The sequence below is a fragment of the Tiliqua scincoides genome, chromosome 1 (assembly GCF_035046505.1).
Source record: "Tiliqua scincoides isolate rTilSci1 chromosome 1, rTilSci1.hap2, whole genome shotgun sequence".
NCBI classification, from domain to species: Eukaryota; Metazoa; Chordata; class Lepidosauria; order Squamata; family Scincidae; genus Tiliqua; species Tiliqua scincoides.
Window position 1 is genome coordinate 131,164,424 of NC_089821.1, and position 12,080 is coordinate 131,176,503.

Genomic DNA, 12,080 nt, shown 5'->3' on the forward strand with positions numbered 1-12,080 from the left:
CTCAACAGTCATTAAATCAAGAGACAAAATTATTTACATTAAAAATTAGTGGGACAAATTAAGAGATTAAAAAGCATTTTCCTCAAGACCAATCTGCTAACAGCAAGACTTCACAAACACAACATAATTTGAGGCAGTGTTAAGATTCCAGTCCAAGAATAGAGACTGTAATTATCATATTATTCAAGACGTTAGAGTCATTTAACATCCAGATCTAATGGTGAGGTTAGATTCACTATACTCTCTTCCAAAGAGAGCCTGTTGGAACATTATTGCTCATCTAAATCCCACCTTAATTGGCAAGAAGTCTCACTATATCTTGCAGATTTCCCGCCCCCCCCCCTTCTCCACTCAATCAGGTAGGCCATTAGAGAGTGGAATGCTTATTATATTTGGGAGAAAAGACAGAATCTCATACAGAAGATCTCTAACCTTGCTCACTTACAGCATAATCCTGACAGGCCAAGGAAAGAAACAACTACATATACCTTAGGGCAGTGTTTCTCAAACTGTGGGTCAGGAGGTGGGTCACAAGCCAATTTCAGGTGGGTCCCCATTCATTTCAATTTTTAATATATTAGACTTGATGCTACCATGGGATGTGACTGCGTTAGGGAAAATGTTACAGACCTGTATCTTAACAAGCAACTATGTATATTCTTATGATAGTAAATGGGACTTATTCCTGGGTAAGTGTGGGTAGGATTGCAGCCTAGGATTGTTAAAAATGTTCCTGCTTGATGATGTTACTTCCAGTCATGACATCACTTCTGGTGGGTCCTGACAGATTCTCATTCTAAAAAGTGGATCCTGGTGCTAAAGGAGTGAGAACCACTGCCTTAGGGACTAAAAAGGCACAGCAGGGTAGAAACCTGGGTCTTGATAAGCTTACCCTACAGCATCATCCTTTTCAAGTAAGAGAAACCTGTGGCCCAAGGATAGCGGTTTCATGGAAGAAATTATGGCATTCTCAATTCTTCATATGCTACTAGCGAACACATATTTGAGAACTGTAATTTATGTAGATTTTGGCAGAGGGTGGAAAAGAAGAAGAGTACACTAGTAGTTTAGGTAATACCTAGCTTGCATGGTTAGCCAATATGCAGCAATCATACAGCACTTATTCCTCTGCTTTAATGTGACAGGCCACAATATTACGCATACTTCAATGGGAGTAAGCCCCACCAAACACACTAAAACTTCAGAGAAAGCATGCATAGGATTACATTACACATCTTTTCTGAAAATGCTGTCAGAAACAAAAATGCACAAGTACTAGGAGTTTCATTCTTGATAGTTACTTGCTTTTTCTTTTTCTCGCTGAGCAGAATCACACCGTCAAATACAGCACACGCTCCTGTCCCTGGTGCAACTGGGGTAGTCAGTGCCATGGCTAGGTCATTTGACACTTGGGGCCCACAAATTTTTGAACCCTCCCACAAAATTATTTAATTAACTTTTTAACATTTTTTTTAATACCACCTTTCCTCTAAGGAGCAAAGTGTGGTGTGTATGGTTCCCTTCTTTTGTCCTCACAACAACCATGATGTGGCTGAGAGATAGAGTAGTCATGACATGCAATGAATAGCAATAACGACCAGAAAATAAATGCAATGAAGATTTTTCCCCACAAACAATGGATAAACGTCAGTGCCCTCCTCTGCTATTGCTCCCTGGCACATAGTGCTTATTGACATACTGCCCCTGCATCTGAAGGGTCAATATAGCCATCATGGTTAATAACCACTGCTAGACTATAGTCCACCATGAGTGTTTAGAACCCACTTTAACAGTCATCTAAGGACCCAATCCTATCCAATTTTCCAGTGCCTGCTTCCTGTGGTGAGGAGGCAGTCATGGAGGCCTCCTCAAGGTAAGGGAATGTTTGTTCCATTACCTTGGGGCTGCACTGTGGTTGCACCAGTGCTGGAAAGTTGGATAGGATTGGGCCCTAAGCTAGTAACCAATCCCACCCAAACTTCTCACCAGTGGCATCACTAGGGCTGGTGTCACCCAGTCTGGAAACTCATGGTGTCACCCCCATTTACTTTATTTATTTTACTAGAGAACAGTACAGGTCACCCATCAATCAGTAACCAACAAAAAAATGTGGCCAACTTGATGACACTCACACAACTGAACAGAAGGTTGACAATTAGCTCCCTTTTCCATGTATCAGAGCTAACTCATAATAACATCATATTGGTTCCATGCTGTGTCATAATAATATCTCACTGGACCATGTCTCATTGGTCTGATTTGAGTTAAGGAAATCTACTTTTTGCTACATAAGAACAGCAGTTGCTGGAGCAGGAGGAGCCAACAGTAGATGAATAGACATGTCTCCAGGGGCTCCTGAGAGACAGTCTGTTTTCCCCGCAAAAACTGCAGGTCTGAAGAGGATCTGAAGATCTTTATTAGGAGAGATAAGATCTTTCCATGGTGTAGGCACCAGAGATTTTGAAAGCCTGACCGGGGGGGGGGGGTTCTTCTCAGAAACCTAATCGTCAGGGACAGTACTGGGGGAGGTGCAGTGTCTGCAATCAAGCTGCTGGCAATCAAGACTGCAATCAAGCTGCAATCAAGCTACTAAGATACCATATGGAAGAAAAAGCATGAAGCGTAAAGTTTAAGTTGAAAATTTAAGATAAGTATGTGTTAATATTGTCCCCGGCTTTGATTGACTAATTTGTCTAAAAGCCCTGGATACATTGAAGGTGTTAATGAGAAACTTTTTAAGGATTTTGAAAGTGCTATTTATCTTTGTAGTGGAATAAATCGGTCGTGGATGATAACTATAAATATAATTTGGTGTGTGGACTAAAATCCAGAATTACTTGTGGACATAATTTTTATTAGACTTTATAGAGTTTTGTCTCCTTGAGACTGTTTCTTTTGTTTTTCTCCATTAACCACACTGTTATCTGTAAGAAAAATTCAAAGAATGACTGACTGAAAAAACATGTGGTGGAAGTAAGGAGAATAATAGGCTGTGGACATCTTGTGAATTAGAGAGAAACTGCAAGATGGAGCCTGTTCCAGATATTTGGATTCAAATGACCCTCAAAAATTTGGAAAAACTGCTCACAATGAGAAGACAGCAGTTGAGTTGGTCCTTGCAGATTCAAGCCAGTTTAAAGACTCTCTCTCAACAGATAGATGTGTGTAAGGAGCAATTGGAAGATGTGAAGAAAACAGAAACAGAAGGAGAAAGCGGAAAAAATGGTGGTGAGGGATGAAATCATCATCAGAAGTGTGGATACAGAAATTAGAAGAGTGGAAAATCAACAGGATTTAAAGGGGACGCTGATGGAGATTGAAATAGAGAAGATGGACAGAGTAACATGGGTGCACAAAATACAAAATTTGTTGGAACAAGAAGAAGAAAACATATCCCAGTTAATTGGAAGAATGAACATACCTTATACTAGAAAGTGTGGGCTTATTGGATTCTGTTATGGAGATAAATTATTAAAGATATTACAGTAGAAAAAATGGAAAGAAAGAAAAAGAAACCTGAGGGTTAACCTGAGGGTTAAAGAAAATTGGAGGATTTTATTTAGTTAATAACTGGTTTAAATTTACTTAAAAACAAATATATACGAAATTGATATATATGAATTAGAAAAAATAGCTGGAAATGTTAGCATGTGGATGAATTGTTTTATAGGTGGTTATTATGTTAAAGAAATAAATGTAATCAGATTTTAGAATTAGATTGGAGAATGGTAAAGAACATATTATAAGAGATTGTTGGTTTTATTATAATTTGGAAATTAGATTATTATTATTTGATATTAATGAGTAATTGAACTAGTTGAGATGATAAAAAATGAATATTTAGAAAATATATTATAGGGAATTAGGAAAAATCTATTATATTTGATATAAGAAGTATATAAATGAGTAGAAGAGTTAGAAGTAGATGGAAGAATGTTTTGTTTTATATGCTGTTATATTTTGGTAATTAGATTTTGTTTAATATTAATGAGTAATTGAAGTAAGTTTATGTTTGATAGAAAGTGAAAATATAGAAAATACAGTACAGGGCATTAGGGAAAATTTAGTATATATTATATAAATAAATGGATAAACTAAAAAGAGGTAGAAGTAGATGAGTAGTAGATTAGGAGATATAGTATGATTAATGAGTAATGGTATATGGTATTTAGCACTCCTAAATGTATGTTATATGTTTGTATGTCTGTGTGTGTGTTGACTAAAAATAAATAAATAAAAAAAGAACAGCAGTTGCCGAACTCCCTACCACTGTGTAACAAAAAACTGGTCCCCGATCGGACCAGAGTTTACTGTTCTACCATGTCATCACATGACTTTCAGTGTGAGCAGGGGACAGGGATGCTCTGGGCAATCATGTCTGTTACCCAGCATCCCAGCAGGCTGTGCAACAGGACGTCTGGGCGAATGCGACTGCTCAGAGTGCACATGTCCCCTGATCACACTGAAAGTCATGCAGTGACAAGGCAGAATGGTAAGCTTCACTTATGGGGAGGGTAGTCCAAACTCTTGATCCAGCCCCCGGGTCAGGGTTTGGAAGGCCCTGCATAAGACAGTTGTATTTTTGTTTTCTGTTGTTATGACCATAACATTCGATAGAATATATTTCACTCTGGTTTGCTTCAATGCGTTCTGCTGTAAATTATGCATCAAATCATCTATAATAGCAGTTCCCAAACTGGTGGTTCATGACCCACTGGGGATACCGAAAAGGGGCCCTTAAGGGAAGTGGCCCAGGAATGGGTCCCCAAGGGCACCGCAGCAATCAAGGTGCTGCAGGGACCCAGGGGCAGTTTACCATACCCCACAGCAACTCTCCATGTGATTGCAATGAGCTCCAATCTGCTATCAGAGCTCACTTCTGCTTTGCGATTGTGCTGTAACAGTTTGGGAAAAGCTGTACATGCGTGCTGGGGAAGGACAAAGACAGTAACACGATTGCCACAACAGTGCCTCTGCCATGAATGAAAGCCTTTTTTCTCCCCCCTCATTTACTCCTGGCAGTACCAGCCCTGCAAATGCAGGGAGCCCGCAGACCCCTCTGCTGGGCTCCCCAAGCCTCAGAAAAACTAAAAATATCTATTGCGACCCACTTTAGGAAGGCCAGATGCTTCCAGATGCCTTCGCTATTGCCCTATCCCTTAAGAGGGCAGAGGCAGGACTTCCCAGTGGCTAGGGCATAATGATGCCCCAATTTAGGAAACTCTGCCTAACACTGTAAATAGGACTGAGACAATGTATATGAAGCCCTTTGAATGCTTGAAATATACTCAACAAGTACTATAAATCTTTTAAGATAGGTCAGTTTATTGTCCCTGTTGTTGCAGATCAGGGCTGGGAAGGAGACTGAGTATTTTGTCTGAGGAAATCCAGTGAGATTGACATTGACACTTATCATTATAAGTGATAAGACAATTATAAGAATTGACCCAGTTGACATTCCTAAGATCCTCTGCACTACAGCTCTCATACAGGAGGAGGAGGAGAAGGAAGAAGCAACAGGTCGCTATTTGGAATTAGATTGGATCTTTCCAGTTGTGCTTCAGAAAACAATGCTGGGAAGAAGCAACCAAAGCTACAGCCATCCCATGGCAATTAAGCTGTCGTTATGGGTTCTTTTGTTTAGAGATGGAGAACTCCTGGACATTCTGAAACGGGGGGGGGGGGGAATCCGGATTTTTGCTGTGTGTTTTTCCAGTAACAAAATTAAAAATTTGAGGAAAGAAGATTGAAAAAATAAACTTAAAAGAGAAACCATCACCATGGTTAACAAAAGGAAAGTTCTTTAAAATTATCTGGATTTCAAAACAGTCTTTTCTCCATATCACTGCTGACAGATCATGTCAGCAATATCCAGAATCAGAAGAAACAATGCTAAAAGTCTATAGCACCTGCTCCCAGAGGCAATAGGTGGATTAAGAGTACACATCACAAACAATTTCTTTGAAATTGGTTCCAACTTCATAGAAAAAAATAACTAAAATTGGTCACCAGTTTAACAGATCACAATGTTAAATGCTATCAGTAAATCATTCCAATTTGACATTCAGGGTCAAATTGGTCTAAACACAAACCAATTAATTTAGAAGCTGCACAAGATGGAAAAATCTGAAACAGGTTGGAGGATTTGAGAGTTGTACTTGCCTGCAGGATACAGGAATTGTAACTGCCTAACACTGTAGTATAGATTGTCTAACACAGTTATTGGAAAGCATTCTGAAGGAATAAAGGGCAGATACATAATATTTTAAAACTGTATCTTAGAAAACTTCACATGTCATTCCAAAGGAAAAATGTTTTTATTTCAAAAGTTTTTTTGTGTGTTTCCCAATATTTCTGTTTGTTGTCCCTGTCCCGTCCAGTTCCCCTCCCAATCTTAACATTGTAGTTTTGAATTGCCTGCACTGGCAGGAATCGGACTTGATGATCTTGTAGGTCTCTTCCAACTCAGTGAGTCCATGATCTATACTTATGACATAATCACTCAATGGGCAGGGCTATACTCCGCTACACTGTTACGCTCTGCTATGCTAGTTTATATATATTATACAGACACACATACACACACACACATATATATATAACACACATACATATATACATACATATATATATAAATCAGATTTCTAGCCACCTTTGATCAAAGGAAGTTTGCAAGGCACACATGACTTGACTTTGACTAGACTTCAGCTAGTCTTCAGCTTTGACTAGATCAACCCTCTTCATATTATTAAAAAACAACACGTATATTCTCTCTCCGTCTCCCTCCCTCTCCTCCCCCCAGTACATGTCAGGTTTTTAGACTGAATGTGCCTGTTATCTTCCAAGACGAACTTAAAAAAATTATTTAATAAGATTTGTACTTTTGCCTAGTCATACACTATAAAACAAAACTGGCACACAATTAATAAGAAAAAAAGTCATGAACCCATATACAAGGGATGTTGGTGTGCACACCAGAAAAGCATTAAGACTTTTCATGCTTTTTATTCATGAAAACAAATGTGATATAACTCAATCTCTACTGTAAGCAGTGTGATATTAAGAAATAGCTGAGAGGCCTATGACAATGTCAGGTTCTGGTATAAAGGAAGCGCATGCCCCATATGCATTGCATTAAAAGGGGTTTAAGAAAAGTTACTAGTGATAGCAAAAGAAAAGCAGATTGTCATGAAGACAGGCAAACCTCCCCACTCCCTTCTCAGTCAGAAGACTCAATTAGACAATATGACTTTGAAGCAGTGCAACCACTCTTTGGAATCTAGAAAACAAGCAGAAGAGAAAGAGAATCAAAAGGGGAGATTTGCATCTACCCAGTTCCCATGGAAAAGCATATCCTCTGAAGGCAGTTCTTTTGAGGGAAACGTTTTGGCCATATGTAATACACAACATCCCTCCACTCGCTCCCATTCCCTACCCAGAAGCTTGACAATATATCCTTAAAATCCAGTAAGTTTACCCAAAGAAGGTTATTTGGCTTGCAATATCCTGTAAAGGTCTCTAATCCAACAGGATACTGCTGAACATGGATTCTTTCCCCTTTCATCACTAAAGAATGGCACAGGGAACAATGTTACATAACAGAAAACTAAGAATAGTTCCCAAGAGGCAAATGACAAAACATGAAAAGAATGATCTGGTACTTTGCCAAGTCAGCTTGCTATGTAAAAAAAGAACATACTCACACCCAGGCACACACACACTTCTGAAAACACACAGATTGACTTGCTCTCAATCGCAAGGGACAGAAGGGAAACACATTTGCTATCTCGGGTCCTGTTCCAGAGTTTCCCTACTCAGTACACCTTGTGGATAACATTGCTGCCTGCAGATCATTACTGAAACTCTGCATCCTTCCCACAAACTCATCACCTTGAGAGACACTGGTCTTCCAAAACTCTATTTCTCCTTTTCTCCCCCAAAGTAAAAGGCTAGTCTTGAAGTCTTTCTGAACAAATATAAAAATACATGGTATTTTCATGGCAGTTTTTCCTCAACTCACATTTGGAAAGATGGCAACAGCCTCCTGCAAAGAACGTTTTCCCTTTTATTTGGAGAAAAAGAAATGGCATCGCAGCAGAAGACACCTCTTAACTGGCTTACATATAATTGTCACAAAACTTGTGTAGTCTTATCCACGAGGAATTCAGCTGTGAAATTGCTTGGGTCAGTGTTTCTCAAAACGTGGCTCAGGATCCACTAGGTGGGTCACGAACTAATTTTAGGTGGGTTCTCATTCATTTCAATGTGTACTTTATTTTTAATATATCATTTTTGATGTTAACGTAGTATGTAATTGCATTTGGGGAAATGTGACAGAACTGTACTTTTAACAGGCTACTATGATAGTCAATGGGATTTACTCCTACGTCAGTGTGGCTAGGACTGAAGGGATGTTTGGGGAATTTTTTTTAAACAGATCAGCAACTGCTTAGGAGGATTATTTATTTTAAATAAATTTTAAAACTTATACTTATTGTAAACTTTTAAATTTAATTTTGTCATATGGAGTTAATTGGAATATATAAATTATAAAAATTAAAAAAAAAATGCTAAAAAATTTTGCCTTGAGGATGTTACTTCCTGCCATGACATCACTTCCAGTGGGACCCAACAGACTGTATATGCTAAACACCTGGGGGTCCAATCCTATCCAACTTTCCAGCTCCAGTGTAGTCACAATGCAGCCTCTATGGTAAGGGAACACATGTTCCCATATCTTAAGAAGGTCCAAGTTACTGCCCCTCCACCACAGAATGAAGTGCACACCCCACTGGCACAACTGCACCAGCACTGGAAAATTGGATAGGACTGGGCCTTAAGTCAGCGGTTCTCAATCTTTTTAGCACCAGGATACACTTTTTGGGACAGTCAGGGCATATTTTATGAGTAGAGGTGAGTGAAAATTGTTTTATTTTTCACAGATTTTCCAAAGTCAGAAGTACATAAAGCGGTGTTATTGTTTTTAGGTAGGTGATATAGGTGGTATAGATGCAGCCAGATGCATGCAGAGGTGTTAGACAATGGTTTTATTTTTTCAAAGTTTTTGGGTTTTTTGTTTTTTTTACAAAAATGAGAAGTGCAGAAAGCAGTGTTATGTTTTTATTTTGTTACCATTCAAAAAATCCCACCTCTACGTCTGCGCATTGTACTTGCACAAATTTAAGTATACATGCTCAGCAAAGAGACAAATAAGGCAAGTGATTTCTTTCACTAGTCAAATCACTGAGTACACACACCAGAGTGAGTGTAAATTGGGAGAAGAAATCTGCTGTTCCTTCAGTTGTCTCTGTTCCCACATGTCTCTTATAGTGCTATTTTAATTTTTAAAGAGACAGTATGTGATTTTGAATTTAAGGTAGTTTCAACTACTGTATACATGATTTTGCCCTTGTGTGCTAACTTCAGAACTTAATCCTTTCAATAAGATAGGTCACATCTTATACTATGCTATACTGTAACTTTTACATGTAGCAGCCTATTTCATAAAATACAAAAACACATGAGGTGATGAAGAACACACAGGATGATGAATGGGCAGGAGGTCTGGTCTAGAGGGTAGAGCAGGGGTGCTCAGTATGTCAATCGCAATCTACCAGTCGATCTTGAGGCAAAATGAGTCAATCGCGGAGCCCTGTCTCTCCAAACTGGCGCGGGAGAGGCAGCGCTGCTGAGGCGAGGAGCGAGGTGAGCGGCCGTGGCCTCTGCGCAGCCCTCCCCAGGGGCGCCTTGTTAGAGCCTCAGCCGCAGTCCCTGCGTCGGGGGCTGCTCTTGTAATGCGGGGGCGTTCTGCGGCAGGACTGCCCTTTGCCTGGCCCCCTTTTGTGGAGACAGAGAGCAGAGGCGAGGCTGGTCTGAGAAGGGGGGGCGCCTTATTAGAGCCGGAGCCGCGTCGGGGGCTGCTCTTGGGCTGCACTACTGGGGCTGACTCTTGAGTAGACAGGCAGAGCAGCCGCTCCCCTGTCCATACATCCCTGGGATGAAGCCCCCTTGACTCTGCTGTAAAAAAACTCTGGTAGATCTCCGGGCCTTGCTGGGTTTCAAAATAGCTCTCGAGCCAAAAAAGTGTGAGCACCCCTGGGGTAGAGCCTCCATTAGCCCAAAGATAACATCAGAAGGTTGCCAGTTCGAGGACACAGGCAGCTCCCTGAACGGCTGAGAATGGTGAGACCTTGAAGCAGCTGACAAGCCGAGCTGAGTGATTCCACCTGCTCTTGGTGTGAGCAAGAAGCGTCTTGGCTGCCCTCCATGTGAGAGATGGAGCTGCTTGTCAGCCTGCGTGGGAGAACTGGAGGCCAGAAGTGAGACCAAACCAGAAAGATCCATTCTGAAGTGTTGTTGGTTCTTGAAAGAGAGAACCTCTATGATTGTAAAAATCCTCTTGAGGGATTTAGAAACGCCTGCCTATGTAAACTATTCAAGACTTTATTCAAGTCAGAGGAGTAATCCAATGACCAGAAAGGTGGTATATAAATACCTAGTTGTTGTTGTTATTGTTATTATTATTATTATTATTATTAAGTTACTCCAGAACCTATAATGATGCATAATGCATCATTAACACCACTGGACTTAAACCAATTCTTCCATGAACTCAGTAGTCTAGATATTGTGTTTCTCTGTTGTATCGGCTAAAGTAGGTACAGTGCTTATAACTGTGGCATTTTCCCTGTAATTGCTACTGTTCTAGGAACTTGGAAAATCTATATTCAGTGCTAGGTTTCCAGCATTTTCCTGCTCATCTTATTTAGTAAGGAGGGTGAGATCAAAAGAACAGGTGTTATCATATGTCAACAAATGTTGCAAGCCGTGCATACTAGAAAACTAAGGAGAGAGAGAGGAAACCTAATATCACACTGGGATTTTACAGCAGGCCTGGTTAAAAGCTCATTGTGAAATGAAATGCCACCTCTTGTTGACTACAGTCATTGTGCTGAGCAGGTCCCCCATTTTTTTTTTTTTTGTCAAAAAGCAGTATAGAAATATTTTTTAAAAAACCAGAACTCAGCAGCATGGGACTCATGCCCAGGTGAGCTGGATTTATGACAACCTGATTCTTGTACTCTATTGCATTTTTCTAGCAGGCAATACTTATAGCTGTGAAAATTCAATACTTCCCCCCTATAGCATATTCATTACTATTGTCATTTATGTATAAAATATGGTTATGCAAGTATCAGGGACACCCATCAGACAACGTGCTTAATTCAATTAGTAATAAATGATACAACTGCCCCCTCCCCAAATGCATAGTATTCTTTCCCTTTAACTCTTGCATTAAACCAGGGGTCTCCAAACCCTGGCCCGGGGGCCAAATGTGGCCCGCAGCAAGCCTCTTTCCGGCCAGGGGCCAACCTGTCCCCTGAAAGCCTCTGGCCCACTCAACTGAACATGACCAGAACTGTGTTCTGATTATGTCTGGAGGGTGTTCTGAGGGCCAGAGAGGTGGAATGAATGAGCCCATTCGTTCATTGATTCACTCATCTAAGTTCCATCTCTAATTTATTTATTTAAATTTTATATTTAAAATGTTTTTTTCCGGCCCTCCACACCACGCTAGATATTTGATGCGACCCTCTCACCAAAAAGTTTGGAGACCCCTGCATTAAACAATGGGAAGAGTGGCTCAGCCCAATCCTGTAGCTCTATCCATACTTGGGGGGGAGGGGTAACAATGGGTACATGGCCATTAGTTGTTTATTTGATTTTCTCTGTAAACCACTTTAGGAACTTCCCATTGAAAAGTGGTATATAAATACTGTTAATAATAATAATGAAGGCAGTGGTTCCCAAATGTTTTTGACGGGTAGCTCCCTTGACCTATTGGGCCACTGGCCACAGCTCCCCATTAGGGCTACATGAGTGGTTTTCACACATTTAGCACCAGGACCCACTTTTTAGAATGAGAATCTGTCAGGACCCAATGGAACTGGTGTCATGACTGGAAGTGACATCATCAAGCAGGAACATTTTTAACAATCCTAGGCTGCAATCCTACCCACACTTACCCAGGAGTAAGTCCCATTTACCATCATTGTTAAAAGAATATACATAGTAGCTAG

At 40.2% G+C, this 12,080-nt stretch overlaps 1 protein-coding gene across 7 annotated transcripts in view; it reads right to left on the reverse strand.

The window, feature by feature from the left end:
- Positions 1-12,080, reverse strand: part of LOC136651950 (SH3 domain-binding protein 4-like) — a 165,428-nt gene that overhangs the window by 22,860 nt on the left and 130,488 nt on the right. For 3 of the 7 annotated variants that reach the window (XM_066629021.1, XM_066628850.1, XM_066628933.1), the window contains one exon: positions 7,205-7,279. The exons of the other annotated variants lie outside the window; for them this stretch is intronic. The gene's annotated coding sequence lies outside the window, so the exon portion shown is untranslated. The remainder of the gene's footprint in view (positions 1-7,204; positions 7,280-12,080) is intronic. 7 annotated transcript variants of the gene reach the window in all.